At 33.3% G+C, this 19,836-nt stretch overlaps 1 protein-coding gene across 4 annotated transcripts in view; it reads left to right on the top strand.

The window, feature by feature from the left end:
- Positions 1-19,836, top strand: part of LOC119638452 (tubulin beta chain) — a 78,496-nt gene that overhangs the window by 15,494 nt on the left and 43,166 nt on the right. Inside the window, exon 1 of one of the 4 annotated variants that reach the window (XM_038035231.1) lies at positions 14,314-14,318. The exons of the other annotated variants lie outside the window; for them this stretch is intronic. The gene's annotated coding sequence lies outside the window, so the exon portion shown is untranslated. Of the gene's footprint in view, positions 1-14,313; positions 14,319-19,836 lie in introns of those variants that run through there. 4 annotated transcript variants of the gene reach the window in all.

The raw sequence follows: 19,836 nt of genomic DNA, 5'->3' as shown, positions 1-19,836 counted from the left end.
TTTCTTTTATTAATGTTGGAAAAAAGTTTTAAGTACCGGATAACACAACAAGAAAACATATTTTATTTCCGTTCAGTAAAACCATAATGCCCAACGTGGACGACACCATCAAGGCAAAATATTTAACACATTGCTACAATACAGAGGAAAAAAGTAAATAAGCAACAACCAACAAATTAACATTTGTGGTAAGAAACGCAAAAAAAAAAAAAAAAAAAAGCGGAGAAAGCAGCAGAAAAAATATTTGCAATGATATATACATGTATATGTAATAAAATAAAACAAGGAACGCTTTTGCCAGTAAATGTAAATCAACATATTTGCGAAACAATACATTGTCATGATTTTATCGCATTTAATGCATTACATATGTACATGTGTATATAACTACTGACTGACCATATGCTCTTGTATGTATTTACGAAAATTTCCCTTATAAATGCCGCAGAAATCCCTCCATGAATATGCAAATTTTTACCAATGTAACGTTCAGATAGCAGAGAGAGTATAGCGATAATGCCTGCATTATGTCTATTAAGGTATACTTGTTGTACAGTCTCATCTATTTCCCACTGTCACAATAAAAGCATCATAAGAAATTAATGAGCATACGAATACGAATTAAAAAAGAAAAAAGAAAGTCAAAATACTATAACGGAACACAACCCACTATTAAATATACTACACCGCTTCACTTACTACCGTTACTCCTATAACGACTTTTCAAAATCTTATATGGGATGTGCTCGAAAAAGCGCTACTATCCGAACTATTCCTAATAGCGTTCATACTGCGACCACAACACGTCGGTATAGCAAACGTCAACAAAATATTTCATAACTTGTAGGCTGCGGATTGAACACAAGTATAAGAGATGGACAAACGGACAGACAAGCTTAAATCGGTTAAGAAAACTAGTTTGAATCGGTCGGTACAATAAAAGCAGGGTGTATCTCAAATCCTTCTGGATGCTGTACACGTCCGCAGTGCAGTAGGGCATAAAAATTAACCGCAGATTGCAAAGGCAAGGTACTTACTGTAGATGTGCAGGTTCAAAAAACTTCTCGAATTGCTGTACATCACACAAGTCTCAGTCTGCTTCAAACTGCTGCAAGGGCACAAAACTCGAAAAATGAATAAATAAGGAAGGGGTTCTTGACTTTGCAACTGCTTAGAGGTAAGCATCACACAACTAGGAAAGTAATTTTATATCGGTGTTTAAGTTTCAAGGATTTTCAAGTGTGAATTTGGTAAATACAAGTATAGCATACTAGGTAGCATTGTACAAACTTTATTTTCAACCAAGCTTTCCGCTTAGTAAGTGTAAATGACCCGAAACCGAAAGAACGTTTTTTCTTATCATTGAATTATGTTAAATGAAATGCAGCAAAAGCACCATTTGTGGGATAACGTTTTTTCTTCCTTTTGGATTTAATTCAGCAAACCGCGATAACGCACCTAAAGCGTGCTGTCCTTCGTTACACATCATCGGTAAGAAGAGCAAGCAATTATTAGTCGTCCCACTTTAAAAATGACGGCTTTAACACTCAGGCAGAAAAAAGCCAAGCTATTCTAAAAAAGCTTATCAAACGATGATTGTTATCATAGATGCATTCTAAAGTTTTTATGTATTACATACAATTTATTATAGAAATTAATTTTGTTTCTATTTAGATATGCAAGTGTTTGTTTGTTTTTATAGCTATCATAAACTTTAATCACCATATTTTTATACAAACATCAATTAAAAAATATTTTAAAATAAGAAGAAAACAAAACAAAAAAATTGTAATAGAATTTCTCTAAAGGTTGAAAGAATTTGTTTCCGTTGTTCACACATGTAAATCACATGTAAATGTGCGTGTACGTTTTTTTCTTTCTTGCTAAGCGCGCTGGACGTAGATATCTTCAAAACATACTACTGGCCTGTAGCGTGCAGCATGCGCAATCTGCCATCCATGGCACCGACGTACTAAAACTACAGCCCACACACACATTACTTCCACCCACTTTCCTGCGCGGAACCGTCGTTAGGTATAGTTTCACGAGAGCTGGTTGCAATTAGTACTCTTCAAGTGGTTAGACCTTAGTGGAATATTCTATTGGCTTGCTCTTCCCCTTCTCTTCATCCGCCGTCTCTCTAAGCGCCTTAATTCATGTAGCACGTTTTTCACACAGTCTCCGGTCTCCGGGTTGCCGATCAATCTCATCCCGATCACTTGGGGTGCCTATCTAGGCCTGCTATATATCTCAAATCTCGAACACTACGTGCTGAGTGTCCTCCATCAAGCACCCGCAGCTCGGGCATGTTGCTGAATTGTCCTGGCCGCATCTGTGTAAGAAACATGACCGCTTAGAAACTGTTGGAGGCAATAAGTGACCTTCTCCTGCCGTCTGTTCATCCACAGTAATACGTTTGGGATAAGCAAGAACGTCTATTTACATTTCGGCACTCTTTCGCGTCGTGCTTGCCGCGTATTCGCTGAGATTCGCCAGGAAATCGCCCGGCATCGCCCGTGCAATCAGCGAGGCTGCAGCTTTCGAGATGGTGTGGAAATAGCTTATCTGCTTGGGAACACTAAGATCGTACACGCCGCTCTCAATTTTCTTGCAGTTCGAATTCACCCAAAGCGCATCGACTTACACCGTGCTCGCGCACAACAGACCCGATGGAACTAGTGTCAGTATCACCTTCCTTATCGTAGCTGTAGGACCTTGACTGGTTGGCGTCACTCTTGCAATGTGTGTGTGTGTATGTACTTAGGTGTTAGCTTACAATTTTTTTAAAAGTATACTTAAAATATTTGTAGCCAAATTTCGCTTGAATTTTTCTTCTTTTATTTTAATCGAATTATATCATACATAACAAAATGGATATTAGAAGTCATACACATCGAAAAATTGAAAAGCTACAAATTGAAAATCAGAAATTGTAAACTAAACATGGAGAAAATCTCCATCTCAGCAGAAGTACGTTAAAAATTGACACTACGTTAACATTCTTATGGCTTTTTTATACTCTCCATCAAAAGATAAAAGCCAGATTATGGATTATAAAGCGTAAGGTTTTCAGTCATTTAATTTTGTCCCTATGTCCAAACGCCAGCTAGGGAAGATTTCAAGTCTGCAAAATTTTACATAGAATATAAAAAATTATATAGAATAATAATAATCCGCCTGAGAGTCAGAATAGGCAAGAGATCTCGATTAACAACTCAATGGCAACTCTTTATAATGCACTCGGATAGAAGCATCCTAATTTAAGAAATGATAATCCTACCCTAGACTGGATAACACGATGGCTGACAACAAAGGAAAAATGTGCATTTTATTTATATCAAACGACGAAAATATAGCGGAGAAGTACCCAAGAAAAATAATTAATTGATAATACGAAAAGAGCGACAATGGAATAATCAAAGAGCACGAACAACAGCAATAATAATACCGTCTAGAGGCATGGTGCCAAACATTCTACAAATTGGACTAGAAGTACAGGGACTAAATATAACAATTTAGAAGTAAATGCAACAGGCCGCCATATTCCGGAGCTGTAGAGTTGGAAAACAATTTCATGGATGACTCTGAGCAATGATTCCAGCAACAAAATAAATATTGTGTGATCGTGAACTGTAAAGTTGGGAATTGACTTAACTCTGTCATTCAGTTGTACAAGAAGCTATGCAAAATCTCAAGCCCACGAAAACTGACACAGAAATGCAACAAATGCGTTGTTTCCATAAGCTACACCACTTCTGGCATGGGTTATATTATTTTTGTGTGGATCGAAAAGTTTTTATACTAATTATAAGCTGTACCGCTTGCGGTACTTGCTATGCTACATTTGTGTACAAATTCTTACAAATTCTTTTGCAAGTTTGTAAGCGATATCTTCACTTTTCCGAACGGGAGAATACTTACCACACATACTACACGTTTGCGTAGAACGACTAATGGGCGGAGGGACATGCTTGCGTCTATTCAAAATTCGAAACTAGCTAAAAATTGATATAAATTAAAGGGTTTTTGAAACTTGCTTTTGTTCGTTTGAAAAAAAAAATGAAATTATGACTTGCTATAAAATAGAGTAGCTATGGACAATTTTTAGAAGTACAATAGCGTCACCCAAAGATTATTCATCTTCACTTAGTAGAGTTACCTGCTGTAGTTTATGAGTGATAAACAATGCGTGAAACGAATTTTTTATTCCTTTTGAAAGACAGAGACATTCTCACTTTACGTAGTAACGTAGGCGTGTGGCTCAACCGATTCAGCCCATTTTCGAAAACAACCTGAATATATATACTTTGTGGAATCTCTGAAATTTCCTGCTGGGTGTTGCAAACGTTTTGACAAAATGAATATACTGCTCATCGTACGATGATGGATATGAAAAGAACACATATGACGCAACTTGTAGTAGTAAACTATCATATGTCTTCAAATCTATACGATTTATTTTCACATACACGTTTCCTTCTAAAGACATTATTTTATTTATTTACTTTAATGACTTACCAAAAATGAAAAAGAAACGTTCTTGTAGCTTGAATTTTGCATTTATTATATGTTTTTATGTTTATTTAAGTTTCAAAGATTTTTTTAATACCTTTACATCACACATCTTTACACTCCATTTGATTACATTTTCGTTTGCATAAATAAGCAATTGTGTTTTATGTTTAGAGATATATTTCTTTAAAAAAAAATTTATTGAAAATTTTTTTAATTAAATCATATAAGACATAATATGTGATATGTATGTGCATGTATTCGTTAAATAATGGATGTTTTTATTTAATACCAAAATATCAATACGAACGCTCTTGATATATTCACAAAGAAAATTGCCTTCTGTTAAACTAAAAATTCATTGTTTTAAAAATCACTCGTAAATTGAAGAAGAAGAATAAGAAATGGTTTAGAAAAAGTTTTGAGTTTTCTTTGCCACAAAATTTGTTTAATAATATATTAGGGCTTACAGTGCCCTATACAACCGTGATGTTGATCATAAATTTGCGGCGATAACGAGTTAAGATTACATTAATGTGTTACTTAAGGCCTTCAATTAATGTGAAACGATTCGCCTTGATCGCCTTCAACTTGTTGTTACAGTAAGGAACTCCGTGTACGTTTAACTTAAGAGTTTCCTTCAAAACATATTAAACTATAATCGACTATACCTAGTCAAGCCTTAGGGTAATGCTTTTATAAATAAATAAAAGAAGGCTTTCCTAGTTTTGTATCAGTGAACCTCTTGTTTAACCCTAATAGGAAATGGACTAAATCGGTCACATGAACTATAAACAGTTGTTATTTCTGGGCTTTTCGTCGTTTCTTATAAAATACACCAAAAAAGGCAATAAAAAATCGACGTACATTTTACAGAAATGGAAATAACCAGCCACGCCCATTCAATATTATAGAGTATGAAAATTTGGTTTTCTTAGTGTTATTTAAGTGAATGTAAATTTTTTACTTGTTCTATTTTTGAAGATTTCTCTTATTTTATAAATAATTTGAAAAAAATATGCTATATGACACGTCTACAATGTGTAATTGTGCTTACACATATATATACGGCTTGTTTAGATAAATAAACGAATATAAACTATACTCCTGTTCAACATACAGAACGACTCCTTTTTGATTGTGAGCCTCATTTTCATATGATTTATTGTAAAGCAAATGAGGACAGTTTAGTCGGACAAGGCCGGCCTTTAGGTACCCTATATCACTTTGCATAGTACAATTATTCACTAGTTTCTGGAATAACACGCCAACAATTTCATCTTAATTTCATGCAAAGCCCGCATGTAGGAGAATGCCGGAACCTTCACATGATATCTTCCAAATTTTGCCAACTTAGTTCATTTTCTAAGAATTTTCTTATTTTGCATCTTCCGTCATAAAAAACTAGAAATTTGACTTTCTCTCCATGTAAGGGCTTGCTTTTTATTATAAGTGTGCTAGGGTTTAACAATTAGATCTATCTGATCCAAATTCCCCAAACTTATTTTGCTTTTGCCTAAATTGCGACTATGGCCCAATTTTCATCATAAAATGTTAAAAATTACAACTTTTTTTGGGAAGGCTTGCTATTCACAAAAAATCTTATAGAGAGCGGGACCCATGTCCTTCGTATTCGGTCAAATCACTATCATAGCCAAATTTTCATCAATATAATACATTAACAATTACATTTTTTTGGCATATAAGAGATTACGTCTCAAGAGAATCCTTACGCGCGGTGATGACCAAGAGATAGATCTGCATGATCCGAATTTTGTAAAGCTGGTTTTCAAATCAATTTACTAGTATGAATGAGTTCTTACCATAAAATATTAAAAATTAAATCTTCTTTTAACACATAAAGGTTCAGTTTTCGTACAAACGGTTGAATGAGCCGGAAGTTGAAAACATTGCCTTGATCGAATCAAATTTTTCGTAGCAATACTCAGCGACTTTCGTCTAATAATTTTGAAAATTGTAATATTTTTTTCATATAATAATTTTATAAAAATAAGGTGTTATATGGGGAAAGGTCCCAAAAGTGAAGCGATTCAAAGCATTTTCAATAGCATTCGTCGATGGGTCAAAGCACGTCGTCGTACTAAACTTCATAAAAATATCTCAATAATTGCGATCTGTAGATTGAGCATAAAAAATAACGACAGAGGGCAGAGGGACAGACAATCATAAATCGATTCTATAAATGATTTTGAATGAAACGGTAGAATAAAAGATGAACCCCTCTTAAGCCCTTCCTGTCCTTCTATATAGGGTATAAAAGCATGGTTGAGTTAGGATTGAAAGGAACCCTGTCTGACTCTGATCTGATAGATTTATTAGCTATGTATAAAATTCAGCAAGAGATCATCATGCTAAGCCATCCAGGTCTCTAATAAATTCTTCTACAATCGTTAATTATAATTTGCTTTCATCAAATATTTTTCAAAGCCGAAACGATTATTAATTATATGCTATATTCAAATATTCATGTATTTGCGTTTACGCTAAAAATTTGCAATTTCGGCTTTTTTTTCTTTTTTACTATTTAATTAAAGTTCATTTTAATTCCGTAAATATTCAATAATTTTTTTTTCGCGGAATTAAAAAAAAAACTATGAATGTAATTATGTACAATATAAATATAAAGCATTTTTATTTTTATTAATTAGAGAGAAACATTTATTTACACTAAATTTTAAATTTTATTTTATTGAAGGGTCGCCACCAAATTTTGCGAAATGCGAGCTGATGCGAGCAATGAGGACTTTTACGTTTGAGAGTCGAATACAATAATATATAATTAACTTATTAGATTGTAGGAAAGCAATTCTCTGCCTGCGAGAGATTTATTGAAATATTTCGCAATGCACTCATATTCTCACACATTACTCTACTAGGAAAGGTAGATGCGCTAGGAAAACTTTCAAGTATCCGTCTATTTTTCCTGAAAAGATTATTTTTTTATATATATTTAATTTAAAATCCAAAGAGGTAAAGATGAAGGAATAGAAAGGGAAAAGAGACGGCCACAATCGAAGAAGACATATTATCGATAACGGAATCGAGAGAAACATGGGGATATTTTTTGGTTTGCTTCTACTTTCGTCTTTGAATGATAAAAAAAACAAAGTGTAGCTTACGTAATCACCCGTAGTCAAAATTTTTCATTACGTAGAGTAGAGTATTTTCAAATTATTTGGATGAAAAGATCGTCTTTTGGAATACTAGAACTTGGAAGGATAAAAAATGCAAATGGATCTTCGCAAATAGTCCACTAACCCTTGTCGTCCCGTCTGACTCTTTCTGACGACATGCTGCGCATAGCTGTGTAAGATTTTCTATGGAAGAGTCTCAATAATTATTTATTAGGCGGCGGCTAAATAGAACCTAGTGACATCTTATTTAAACTACTTAATGGGAACAACTTAGTTGAGTTTCAAATTGTCCAAAAAATATATATCACGTAATGCTTTTATGGATTCAAAAAGCGTTGATCGCGGCGGTCATTTTCTGAAAAGGATTAGTTGAGCCTAATTAAAGTGCATCAATTTTAATACTCTTTCGATAATTTATATTAACGTGCTCCTTAGTTTTGTATACTACACCACTGGTGTGTTACAAGGGTGTACTAAGTTGAAGAAGAACTTGCGATAGATGCCTTATTATATTTTTTATATTAGAATCACTTTATGAATCGATCTAAGATTGTTAGATCGTCTTTTCTTGTGTCCAATCTACAGGTCGCAATTCTTGAGATATATTGATGAAATTTAGTACACGGACATGTTTCGGCCGAAGAGCCAATAGAGACACTATTGAAAATGGTCCGGATAGGACCGTTTTTTCGATCACTCCACATATAAAGCCTTATTTTGAAAAATTGTTATACGAGTAACTATATTAAACGAAGTAGTGTATGGGATTTTATGGTAGGTCGGGTCCCACTAAGGGAGTTCGGCGTCAACCAGTTAAGATATTCTAACCTTATTTACAGATTAGTTTACATTTTAGTAATTGGAAAATTAATAATTTGGAATTTGTGTATGATATTTGTTTTATAAGTGAAAATTTATAATTACGTGCATAATTACTTATAATAACAATGATTGTTATTATATTTTGTTTAATATTGATATTTAGTCTGATTTTTTAACTCAAAGTTAAAAGCGCGTTACAAAAATTACAAAATGCATTAAATAAATCATAGGCAGATTTGATGTAAGACAAAATATTTATAATGGCCTTGTAGACAAGCCTCTAGTTCATCGAAATTCTTTATCTTTTTATTTCACGTTGAATTCCGTGACCGATACTGAATACCATTTACACTCTGAAACCCGATTAAGGAATAGCTATAGACTTACAAAGCCGGGGAAAACGTGTTCAATTCACAATCAGTTGAGATTAGAACTACGCTTCGTTTGAAATTTCACTGCATTAATCCCTTTGCTGGAAATTCATATTATTACACCAATACAGTATGCAATAATACACGTATTACTCGCGTGTATAGTCTTTAAAGGGTTTAATGCGCAGGAGAGTTAACTTGGATTTACTGTAAAACGATATAACTTGAAAAGAAAAGAAGCGCGCGCCCTATCAAAAAGTATTACTATAAAGTTATAGCTGAAATTTGTAGTCACCGACTCAAGAATTGAAAGAAATACGGACAGCTCGAAAAATATAGTTTCCAGCAAAAAAAAAAAAAAAATGCTCAGGTTTTCTGGGAATAGTAGCAGTCCAAAATAGTGACTTCACTCGAAAATTCGACTTTTTATGTCACATAAACAATTCGGAGGCCAACAAAATGTGCCTGGATGTCATTGTTCAATATTAAAGTGATCATATAAAGCGAAAAAAGAAAAATAGTGACGGAAAATTTACAAGATACATTAACTCTTAACTGAAGAGGATGAACCACTGCAATAGCCTTGAAGAAAACGTATTTGGGATGAAAAAAAGCCAACACATAAACAAGAGTTGAACATAAATAAAAAATTATTTTTGAAAAAATACGTCGCACTTACTGAATGCGCGTAGACTGCGGCCGCTTTCCTATTTCATCGTCTTTCCTGACTTCTTTCCAACCGTCACAGTAGTACCCGAATATGGGACGACCTTTGAGTGATTGATCGTATAATTAAAAAAAAAAGAAAACACCGCAACCGTTCTCACTAGACATTATCTGTTTAAGGAGCTCTACTGCACGCTGTGTAGCTGATCGAAATTTGAATTAAAAACATCATCTGAACTATTCCGGTAGACCATCCTTAATTTAAGTGTCTCTACGACATTCACTTTAACTGATTCGTAGGTAATAGAAGTTAGAAATCAATAGGTAAGACTTTAGCTGGTAAAAAAGAATGAAATTTCAAAGAAAAAATTTCATGCAGATATTGATGAAAAAAAAAGAAGATATTACTGGAGAGTTTATACTGATTTCCCCACTCAAAGATGACATGAACTTTTTAACGCAAGCCGCGCACTTGGTAATGTTAATAAAGTCAACAACTGAGTGTATTTTTTAAAAATAATAAAAATCCAATATTCTGTACGCAACAACAAGAAGAGAATAAAATTGAAAAGCAATTCAAAATAAATCGTTATAATAGCAAACTCGCCCACCTTCGGTCCCGTACCTAGGTAATCTAACATGATTGTACAATTATTACAACTTTTACCGCAAGTGATTTAGGGATTGTAATATAAAAGGTAAACGGCAATAAACAATATTTTATTGGAATAGCAAAAATCGTTCACACTAAAAGCATAGAAATAGTTAAACTGTTGTATAGATTACATTTTATAACTGTAGTATTGAAAAATGTGAATATACTTGATTGTTTACAGAGTTTGTAACAATTACCAACGGCTACCAAAGATTCCTTGATATATGATTAAATAAACAGTGCCGAACAATTTTAAATTTCTGATTCGATTGTCTGTCCGTCTGTCTGCTCATTTTTATGCACCCGTGTTCACTTGCATTAGAACACACCCAACCAAAGTAAACTTAAGCATCCGACACGAAGTGTTTTTTATTCATAAAGTATTTTCGTAGAGCAACTTCTAAAAGGAACATAATTGGATATATATAAATATATATATATATATATATATATATATCTATGTGAAAATGTGTCTATAAATATTAAATATTGAAATAAAAGATCCTAAGAAGAGAACGATAGACATTTTCCAGAGATATTTGTTGAGGCTCACTTAAAAACTCGATGGAAACGTTGTGCTGGAGAGGTAACCTTTATTTTTGTCACTTTGCTTGTGTCGTATGCATATATGAAGTGCTGAGTATCGAAGAGTCTCCTTAAAGCGAATCTTTGTAGTTTTTTCTTATTCCTGTTGTAGTTGCGGACTGTCGAAAATAAATACCTACAAGTATATAGTGCATATAAGTACAGAAGTAGCAGTAGCTTCTATGTACATAATGCAGACGAGTTTTTCAATAGAAAGTAATTAGTAAGGACGAATTTTTTAAACAGGCACAGGGTTATAATCTATTTGTATAAATACATAATCTGCACACATATATATATGTATGTATAAATAGATGTTTCGTCTTTTATATGCAGAGTGATATGACGTTCTTCCAAGAGGCTCTTGGACACAGATATAAATTTCATTGTCAAATAATTTTATTATAAAGAAAAAAATACAAATCGATCAATTATACAATAATGTAATCGCCTTACGTCCTTGGATGGTTATCGTAATGTAGTCAAGTTATTGTGGTCCATTTGGAGAGAGAATAATTTCCCATTTTAATTTATTTCCTCGTTGTTTTTTAAAAGTAGTGCTTATAAATTTCTCTCTAAGCCGATTATCGTACTCATATTCATTTTAAACGCTTTTTACAGTTTGGACTATGCGCCATGAAATTACGAGATAATATTAATATATTTTATAGTTTACGACGTCAACTGTGTAGATCTTACAGGTCCTACAAAATGTATACATGCCGGTGCGTCCGACTCTAGACATCTAATATCACTTTCCTATATTTATCTGTCTAATAGTAGGCCTTCTGTCGGCGAGAATCTTTAATGCTCAAATAATAGCGATTTCAAGGATACATCAATCATTCTTCACTTCATCTTAATCAATGCAATTTGAAGGTGAGCTCAATCCACATGTAAGCCCGCTGACATTGGCATTAATAGTAAGAGGACCTATCGACAAAAAACTCGAAAAAGATTAAAATATTCAAACCGTTCCTTGAACCGCCTCTAGTAGTAGTAGTAGCAGTAGTAGTAGTAGTAGTAGTAGTCATGAACGATGTGTACTATAAGTGTTATTGGCATGAAACTTTCCAAAATGAGTTTGGGGTTGTTAAGGTACTGTGCATAGAAGCTTTATTGCCCACACTATCATGAGCGATTTTCATATGGTGGTAATCGCGAATGCGTCTCAGACCGTGGATATATTATTTGCTCTTCATTTGATGCTCCTATTCATTTAAAATTTTTATATTTTCCTTTTTTTTTTTTGTAATGGTTTAAAAAACATATGCATATTCGATATGACTAAAAGGGGTCGTTAGGCAATGTCACAATAAATGTTTTTTTAATTTTGTAAGTGAAAAATGCACCGCTAACAGATGAGTTATGATCCAATTCATAGTTTCATTTCTCTACCATCGAAAAGTCATTTGAACACTTTATAGAGTCGACATAGATAACAGTGTTGCTGCAATTGAAGTCTGCATATTTAGCAAATACGCAAATGAATGCATCATCAGGTAAGGTAAATAGAGCACTTATAAGCGAAATTTCTAATCAAGAAGATATTAACTAATTTTAATTCATCCCCTGTAAGATGTAATTAAAATTATCTTTTGTTATATGCCATAGTGTTACTTTGCCAATACTAACTCCGACTATATAGTACGTGAAAAGTAACAAGCCAAAGAAAATGAAAATTGGACAAAAACGAGTGATGCATGCCCAATAACTCGTAATCCAAGCTAAATGAAGCTGCATAATAAGTAGGGAAATCCGGTTTGGTATTTTGTAAGCTAACCTTATGAGCTTGCCCGGAACGAAAGGAGATCGTGTACTGCGCTCACAATAGCAATTTCGACTTTCATTATTCTCTCAACGATTTAAAAGGCGACAGGAGTTGACTGAAAATGCCATTCTTTGGCCACTTGTTGCAAGAGTTGCCAAGGATACACTCTTACAGCTCGAATAGAAAGTTCTGCCATGGCCAGCATACTCGTTAGACTTTGCGTCTTCTGATTACCACATGCGCAGATCGATGCAGCATAGCTTCGCTCGCAAGCCGCTCTTACTTCTTTCGACGTGGATGTTTCCAGAAATAAATATATTGATAAATATATATTGTGCCAATTTTTCTCAATATATGCCCTTTTCAAGTGAAAGAATGACCAAAACGAACGGAAGATCCTAATGCAATCGTACTAAACTTGGCCTGCAAGTTAAGGCTCTCTAAATAGCTCTGTATTTTGGCATACGTGTCCGAAATCACAACTGCTTGAATGAAAGAGAAGGATAAAAAAAATTATGTAACTCACAAACAAAAATGTAAAACTAAATTCGGTACTTTTTTTATTCAAACCTTTAAATTATTCAACCTATTTATGGAGGGAAGTTTTTGCTTAAATTTCATCGTCGATGCTTATGCTTGCCACTGATTACATTTCAGCCGGTTTTTATACGAAACAAAATTCGCTGTAATTTTACTGAATATTTTTTTTATACCCTACACCACCCGCTGGTACACGGTATATTAAGTTTGTATGGACGTGTGTAATAGGCAAAGGCGCTTAAAATTTAACCAACTTTTATTATACCAATCGATTTAAATTTATTTTCTAAATCCCGTCTAAGCCCGTCTGTCCGTCCGTCCGTTTGATGTCTGCTCATGTAAGTTGGTGTTCGAAGTTCAGGTCGCAATTTTTGAATTATATTGATCAAATTTGGTACAATAATATCTTATGGTCCAAGGACGAACGCTATTGAAAATAGTTTAGGTCGGTCCACTTTTTCGACCACTCCGCATATATCGCTCTATTTGGAGAAGTTGTTATATGGAAAAATTTGTAATTCTCAAAATTTCTCGATAAAATTTCGGCATCGTAAATTGGTATGAAAACTTTGGACCGGCAAGGCCAACCATTGAAACAATGTATAATTTTTGTGTTCTACAGCAAAGATAAGAATTGTGGTAGGCCATGTGGTGCAGAGTATTTAACAAACGGCATAGCTCGACTACAATGTTTTTACTTGTTTTTATATAAAAATATGCATGTATATATATATATATATATATATATATATAAACGTATATATATATATAAATTTTTAGACGTATATATAATTATACCCATACGGGATAAAACGAACGGTTTGTAAATTCGTGTGTTTTATTAATTTATTGTTGATTGAATATCATTAGGTTGTAATTTATCTAACAAATAACAAAAATAACGAAATATGTAACGATTGCAGGGATATTGGTGGTTATAATTACAAAAAACAAAAATATTATGAAATTAAATTTTGAAAATTGAAATTTCGCACATTCTTCAAATAAAACACTGCTAACTTGCGCTTATGGCAAAATAAAAATTTTTTAAATAATTCGTTACCTTAATTGAAAAAAAAAAAATTGTTGTCTACAATTTATAAGCAGCATATGAATTAAACGGAACAACAATTACCTGAATTAAGGCGACATTGAAGAGTCGCTTGCTATAATAAAGGTTCTAAGGCAATTTATCGACCATCCTTGCTGGTGGGCTATTCAAAGTCTCACTTGTTTCAAAGGTTCCGATTCCGACTCGTCCTTGACTAGCTTCTCATTTATTTTTAAACTCAATTTTATAATGTGAACTTACTTTACACTTTACTTTAACATCGCTCAGTCAATGCAAGAACCGATTTAATAGACACGAAACTGGAGGATGGATATCTTGAGCAGATGTGAATACTTGTATATGAAACAGTTATATATCTTGTAAAAATATTTGGCAATATCTTCATTGATATATCTCGAATGTTAATTACAATTACTTATGACTGCAAACTAATATTTCCGACAAAATATGTGCGTATGTAACGTGAACAATGGCTGGCACAACAATACAGTACAAACTTGGATAACGACATATGAAATAAAAAAAGAAAAGTTGATACCAATGATAAGATCATTATAATAACGTAGGCAAGAAGGGATACTACGAGTAGGTGTGTCATTATCATAAAATACGGAACAACACGTATATATTACACATATCAACGTTGTGCCTTCCACTTAAAGATCGGAATATAGTAACTTTTCTATCCACTTTGCAATCTTGAAAGCAATGCTATGGTTGTGTTTAAGAAATATATCTAATCAGAGATCTGATGAATTTTACATCATTTGCGTCATGTGCATTCCTCGATCCCTGATTGTAATAATTGTGGAAAATTTACCTCGAAATTTTAATAGTTAGCTTACAACATACCCCATTTTCATATCCCATTTTCTTATGTAGCAAAAATATAGAATTTTCTTAAAGACATTTTTTTACAGTTCCAGATACTTATTATACGGAAGGCTTTTGGCATTGTGTAGATATAATTCTTCTATCCTACACCATAGCACAATGTTGTATTAACTTTTTGCGAATGTATACAAAGGGACTTGAGATGTGGTGGGCCTTTAACTATACATAAACTTACTCGGCCGTCCGTCGGTCTTACAATCTTGTATTCAACCTTCAGTTCGCAATTGTTGAGATATATTATTGAAATTTCGGAATATGGCGTGTTTTGGTCGAAGAATGAAAATTACAAGAAACGGTTCGGATCGACCACTTCCCGTAAAACCCCTTTGTCTTGGAAGTGGTTATATGAATGACTCTATGGGAATAAAGAGTGCTCAATGGGGCCATGACTTGAGCTATGAACTTTTTTCGATGCAAAAAAACGGTCATTGTTAGGTGAACCTAAATAAATTGATTCAGCTTTAATGCTGATAATTTATATAATACACACACACATACATATAATTTACTTAGTTTGGCAGCATTCTTAACTTAAACTTTCTTTTCGACTCGAATATTCTTTTCCCACTGACCCATTCTGTTCAGATATTCTACTTGTCTAAGCAAGTTATCACAATTGATGTGTTCTCCGATAATCTTTCTCATCGAATGTGCCCGAGTTCTTCCATCTTTCGGAAATTTATTTTCTGGGAAAATCAATTAGATGGCAAGAAACTAGATTTCGGATTTCCTCAACAATATCTGAACCACTTGCTGTACACGGTATGGTAAGTCTGCGCGAACATACGAAAGACTAGATCTATCGTTTACACTCGCGTGTTTTGGCAGAAAGGATGGACGTTATGTTAACTGATCGAAAATAATCTTGCCCTTATTTCGTTCGTTTGTGTATGTAGGCTATTGAATGAAGGGCTGATTTCTCCTACAATGGTTTTATTTGTTTTTTTTTTACATGAGTTACGCTACACTTCTTCCTAAAGAACGGTTGCAAACTACACTATACCGTATATTGATGTTTCAGATGCTTGTGGCGGATATCTAAATATAATGACTCAAGGAAAACATAGACGCTTTTTTGTGAAGTTGTTTGCTAGGCAAGAAAAAATCTTCGTGACATTCTCTGCAATTGCTATTGAGTAAAAAATTAACAAAGAACATGCAAAGTGAAAACCGCACACAAATCATAATACAGAGTAAAACAAATGGCATTAAATAATTGTTCTTTAATAGGAAAAAATATCCGTTATTTTTATAATTCTTCCTACAAGTTACAGGTCATAAAACTCTACAGACCATTAGTAACTGAATGGATGGTGAACAAAAAGGGCGGTTGACGACAAAAAGAGTTAAACAAAGATATATCGCTATGTAAACTTTTGCAACTATGACGTACGGTCTGCTTGCCAACTTGCGCGTCTTTGCAATATTTTTGCAAATATCCGCAATCTTGTTATCAAAATTCTAATTTTCCATCCATTGTAGAAGAGTTTAGACTGAAGTATATCTCTTACAGTATGTGTTTATCACGGTATCCTTTTCATAGAACGTCCCCTTCCGCATAACCGCAGCGCACAAGTGAAAAAAATCACTTTCTTGTGTCTCATATGTTTACCTGTTTTTGGTGGGTATCTAGCAATCGTCTTAAAATGAAATTAATTTTCTAACTTTCTTTTTCATCTTCAATTTTCTATAAGAGAAAATAGTAACTAACGTCGACCACTTGCTTGCATACACCCACCGCCATCAACAAAAACCAAAAACAATTATGTCCTTTTTTTTAACAAGAAATTTTAAATACAATCCTTTTATCAGCGACACAAAAAAAAAAAAAAAAAAAAAAAAAACAACGCAGTAAAAGGTTTGCGGTTAAATTGCTTAATTATAAAATTTACGTCGAAAGTTACAACAGCAACCACAATGATGCTCCCGCTGATGCTGATGTGTTTCTTGTTGTTATTACCAACAAACGCTGTGAATATATATTAAAAAAAAAAAAAAAAAAAGAAGAAAAAAAAAAGGAAAACAGAAAACGTCGTAGAGTCGTAGAGTCGTAAAGCAAATTAAAAATAAACAAAGCTTTCATAAGTAGATGAGATCACTTTTGTGAAACTTTCATTCAACACTATGAACATCATGTTGCCTTGTAAGGTCTTCTTTTTATTGTCTATTTTCATTCTACTACGCAACGTTTATGCCGCCACTAGAACCAACATTACTTTATTATCGAACTTGGGTGAACATTTCTCAATCCCACCGTCATTATCCACCACCATCCGCCGTCGCTCTGCCTGAGCTAGGTTTGGTTTGTTTCAGGTTTGTGTTCTGTTTTGAGGTTTTGGGGGGTTGTGTGGTTCCTTTACTAGTGAACAATTTTTTTTTTTTGTCTTGTTTTTTTCTTTCAGCTCAAAACTGAAATTAAAAATTCTTCTAGCGTAGCAAAAGTTAAACTCATTTGCTGCCGCAAGCATTGAAAGTTGCATAAATTAATTGTGGCTAAAAAGAAACGTTGGTTTCCTCCTTTTTTCTTTTTTTTTTTTTTTTGACTTTCTTTCAAAAAGCTACTTTTAACTTGTCTTTCTTCTCCGTCTATTTCAACGTTTTTCTATTGTTTTATTATATATTTCTTTTTGCGTATACGGTGCGTTGACAATATAAACTAAAATTTAAAAAAAGAAGAAAAAAAAAAAATATATATATATATACGTGTATATATATGTATTAAAAGTCAAATGAAATTTTCAACAACGACAAAAAAATGTAGAAAAAAACCAAGCAATGAATTTGTGGTTTGAAGCTCAAGAAAACTAAATCACTTCGTCTCGTTTACTTATGCATTCTTAAGACAAAAAAAAAATTATAAAAATTAAATAAAATTTTAAAATAATTTTCTGCGCTTCATATATTATATATATAATATTGAAGTTGAGGGGGTCATAAATGAAGCCACATGATTTTTAATTAAAATTTTCCCATAAGTGCACGAATGAAACACAGTGCAGACAAACTTGCAGTCAAATTGCCCGTGGGAACGCTTATGTTTATTTAAAGCAGGTTGGTTATATACTGACTCCAGAAATATATGTAAAGGTATTCCACAATTAGATGAATAGTTTTGGGTTTTTTTTTTTTTTTTAATTTGAAAAGTAATAATCGCTACGGATAACCGGACAATGATTTTGATACTAATTGTATTTCAAGAATATGGTATACATTTGCAATTTTAATCAAAAAATTAATTGAAATGATTTTATTTATGAAATAATTATTTTATTACGTGGGAAAACCCATTTTTTATACCTAGCGTTAAAGTGTGAAGGTATATGCTTTGTCGTTTCGTTTGTAACACCACCGGACATACGTATCTAAATCAATACAGAAAGCTTTAATAAACTATTCGCCGAAATTATGAGAAGCAAATCCTATGCCTTTGCCACGGGCTAGTTCTTCGAAGCACATTCCCCCTAACTTCGACTCATAACTTTCCGAAAGTTGTCTTATTCGCTTATCCGAGTTTTTTGTGCCTTTCGGCACTTCCCGAAACTATAAACAACGCATCGTTTGACTGGATTGAAGACTGAAACCGAATCGGAATTTTAAATGAAAGTAAACAAGCAGCGTACGTCACTAAACTAAAAGAGTAATTAGTATAATAAAGAAATGGCATAACTGGTAGATGTTAAGGCGGGTATTGCTACCGGAAGAAACACAATCGTTTAGATAGCGCCGGACGATTTAAACCGAAAAGTAGGCAAAAAAAAGTTTGTAGTCTCCAAAGCTAAAGACATTGGGCGCAATTAACTGTCTTTATGCACCGGCATCAAATGCTGATTATGAGAAATGTGTAGTCCAAGAGAGATATAGCTTTTTTCTTTACTTTTTTGACAACTTATATATGTTTTGTCCGATAATATGGTTTACATTTTGATGTTTTTGAAATTCGAATCATCTTACTATCTCGAATTCACAAATTCATTATGGAATACCTTTTAAATGCGTTCAACTGTGTACATACATACTTGACGATTTCAATTAAAATAACAATAGACCGACAAGAATGCATAAGTAGGTCTACACGTTATTATTTTTGAGTAAAAAACATTGTTATGGACGGTAAATTAAAATGTTACGCTTAAAACAAAACAAACAACAATGACACCATCCTAGATTCATAGATTGGATGCGAGATTACAAAACAATACCCATACGCCCGGTCACTAGCCATCCTCATGATAATGCAAATAAACAAAATTCCCTACAATAACAAACGTAAACAACTCAAACAAATCATGTTGCTTATAATGAACAAAGTCGACGAATAACGCAAACTTATGGATATAGAATATAAGGAAAATGAATAGAGAAAGATAGAGACGGAGAAAGAGAGAAATCAAAACTTGATTTAATGATTTATTCAACAATAATCAAATGGCATAACCACCGACAAAACTTAAACATCAATAAACCGATATATATATGTGTGTGTGTGTGCGTGCGTATGTGTTACACATTTTAAAATATGATAACTAATCTACATGTCTCCCTGTACAAATGCATTTAATCGTCACGACTTATTATCATAGTTTTCCAGAATTTTAGTAAATAATCTATAAATTCCGAAATAAATACATTTGTCTACGTATACGTGCGTACGATTACATCAATACAATAGCAACTATTATCGTAAATAACAATTAAATATCAAAGAATATACAATTCGTATAACAAATCGAGTACACTTACATTAATACCACTACGCTCTCTCGCTTATATGTATGTATGTTTATGCACTCTTG

Source organism: Glossina fuscipes, unplaced genomic scaffold, assembly GCF_014805625.2.
Source record: "Glossina fuscipes isolate IAEA_lab_2018 unplaced genomic scaffold, Yale_Gfus_2 89, whole genome shotgun sequence".
Classification (NCBI taxonomy): Eukaryota; Metazoa; Arthropoda; class Insecta; order Diptera; family Glossinidae; genus Glossina; species Glossina fuscipes.
The sequence above is the reverse complement of the archived record's forward strand: the minus strand, read 5'-3'. Positions and strand labels throughout refer to the sequence as shown.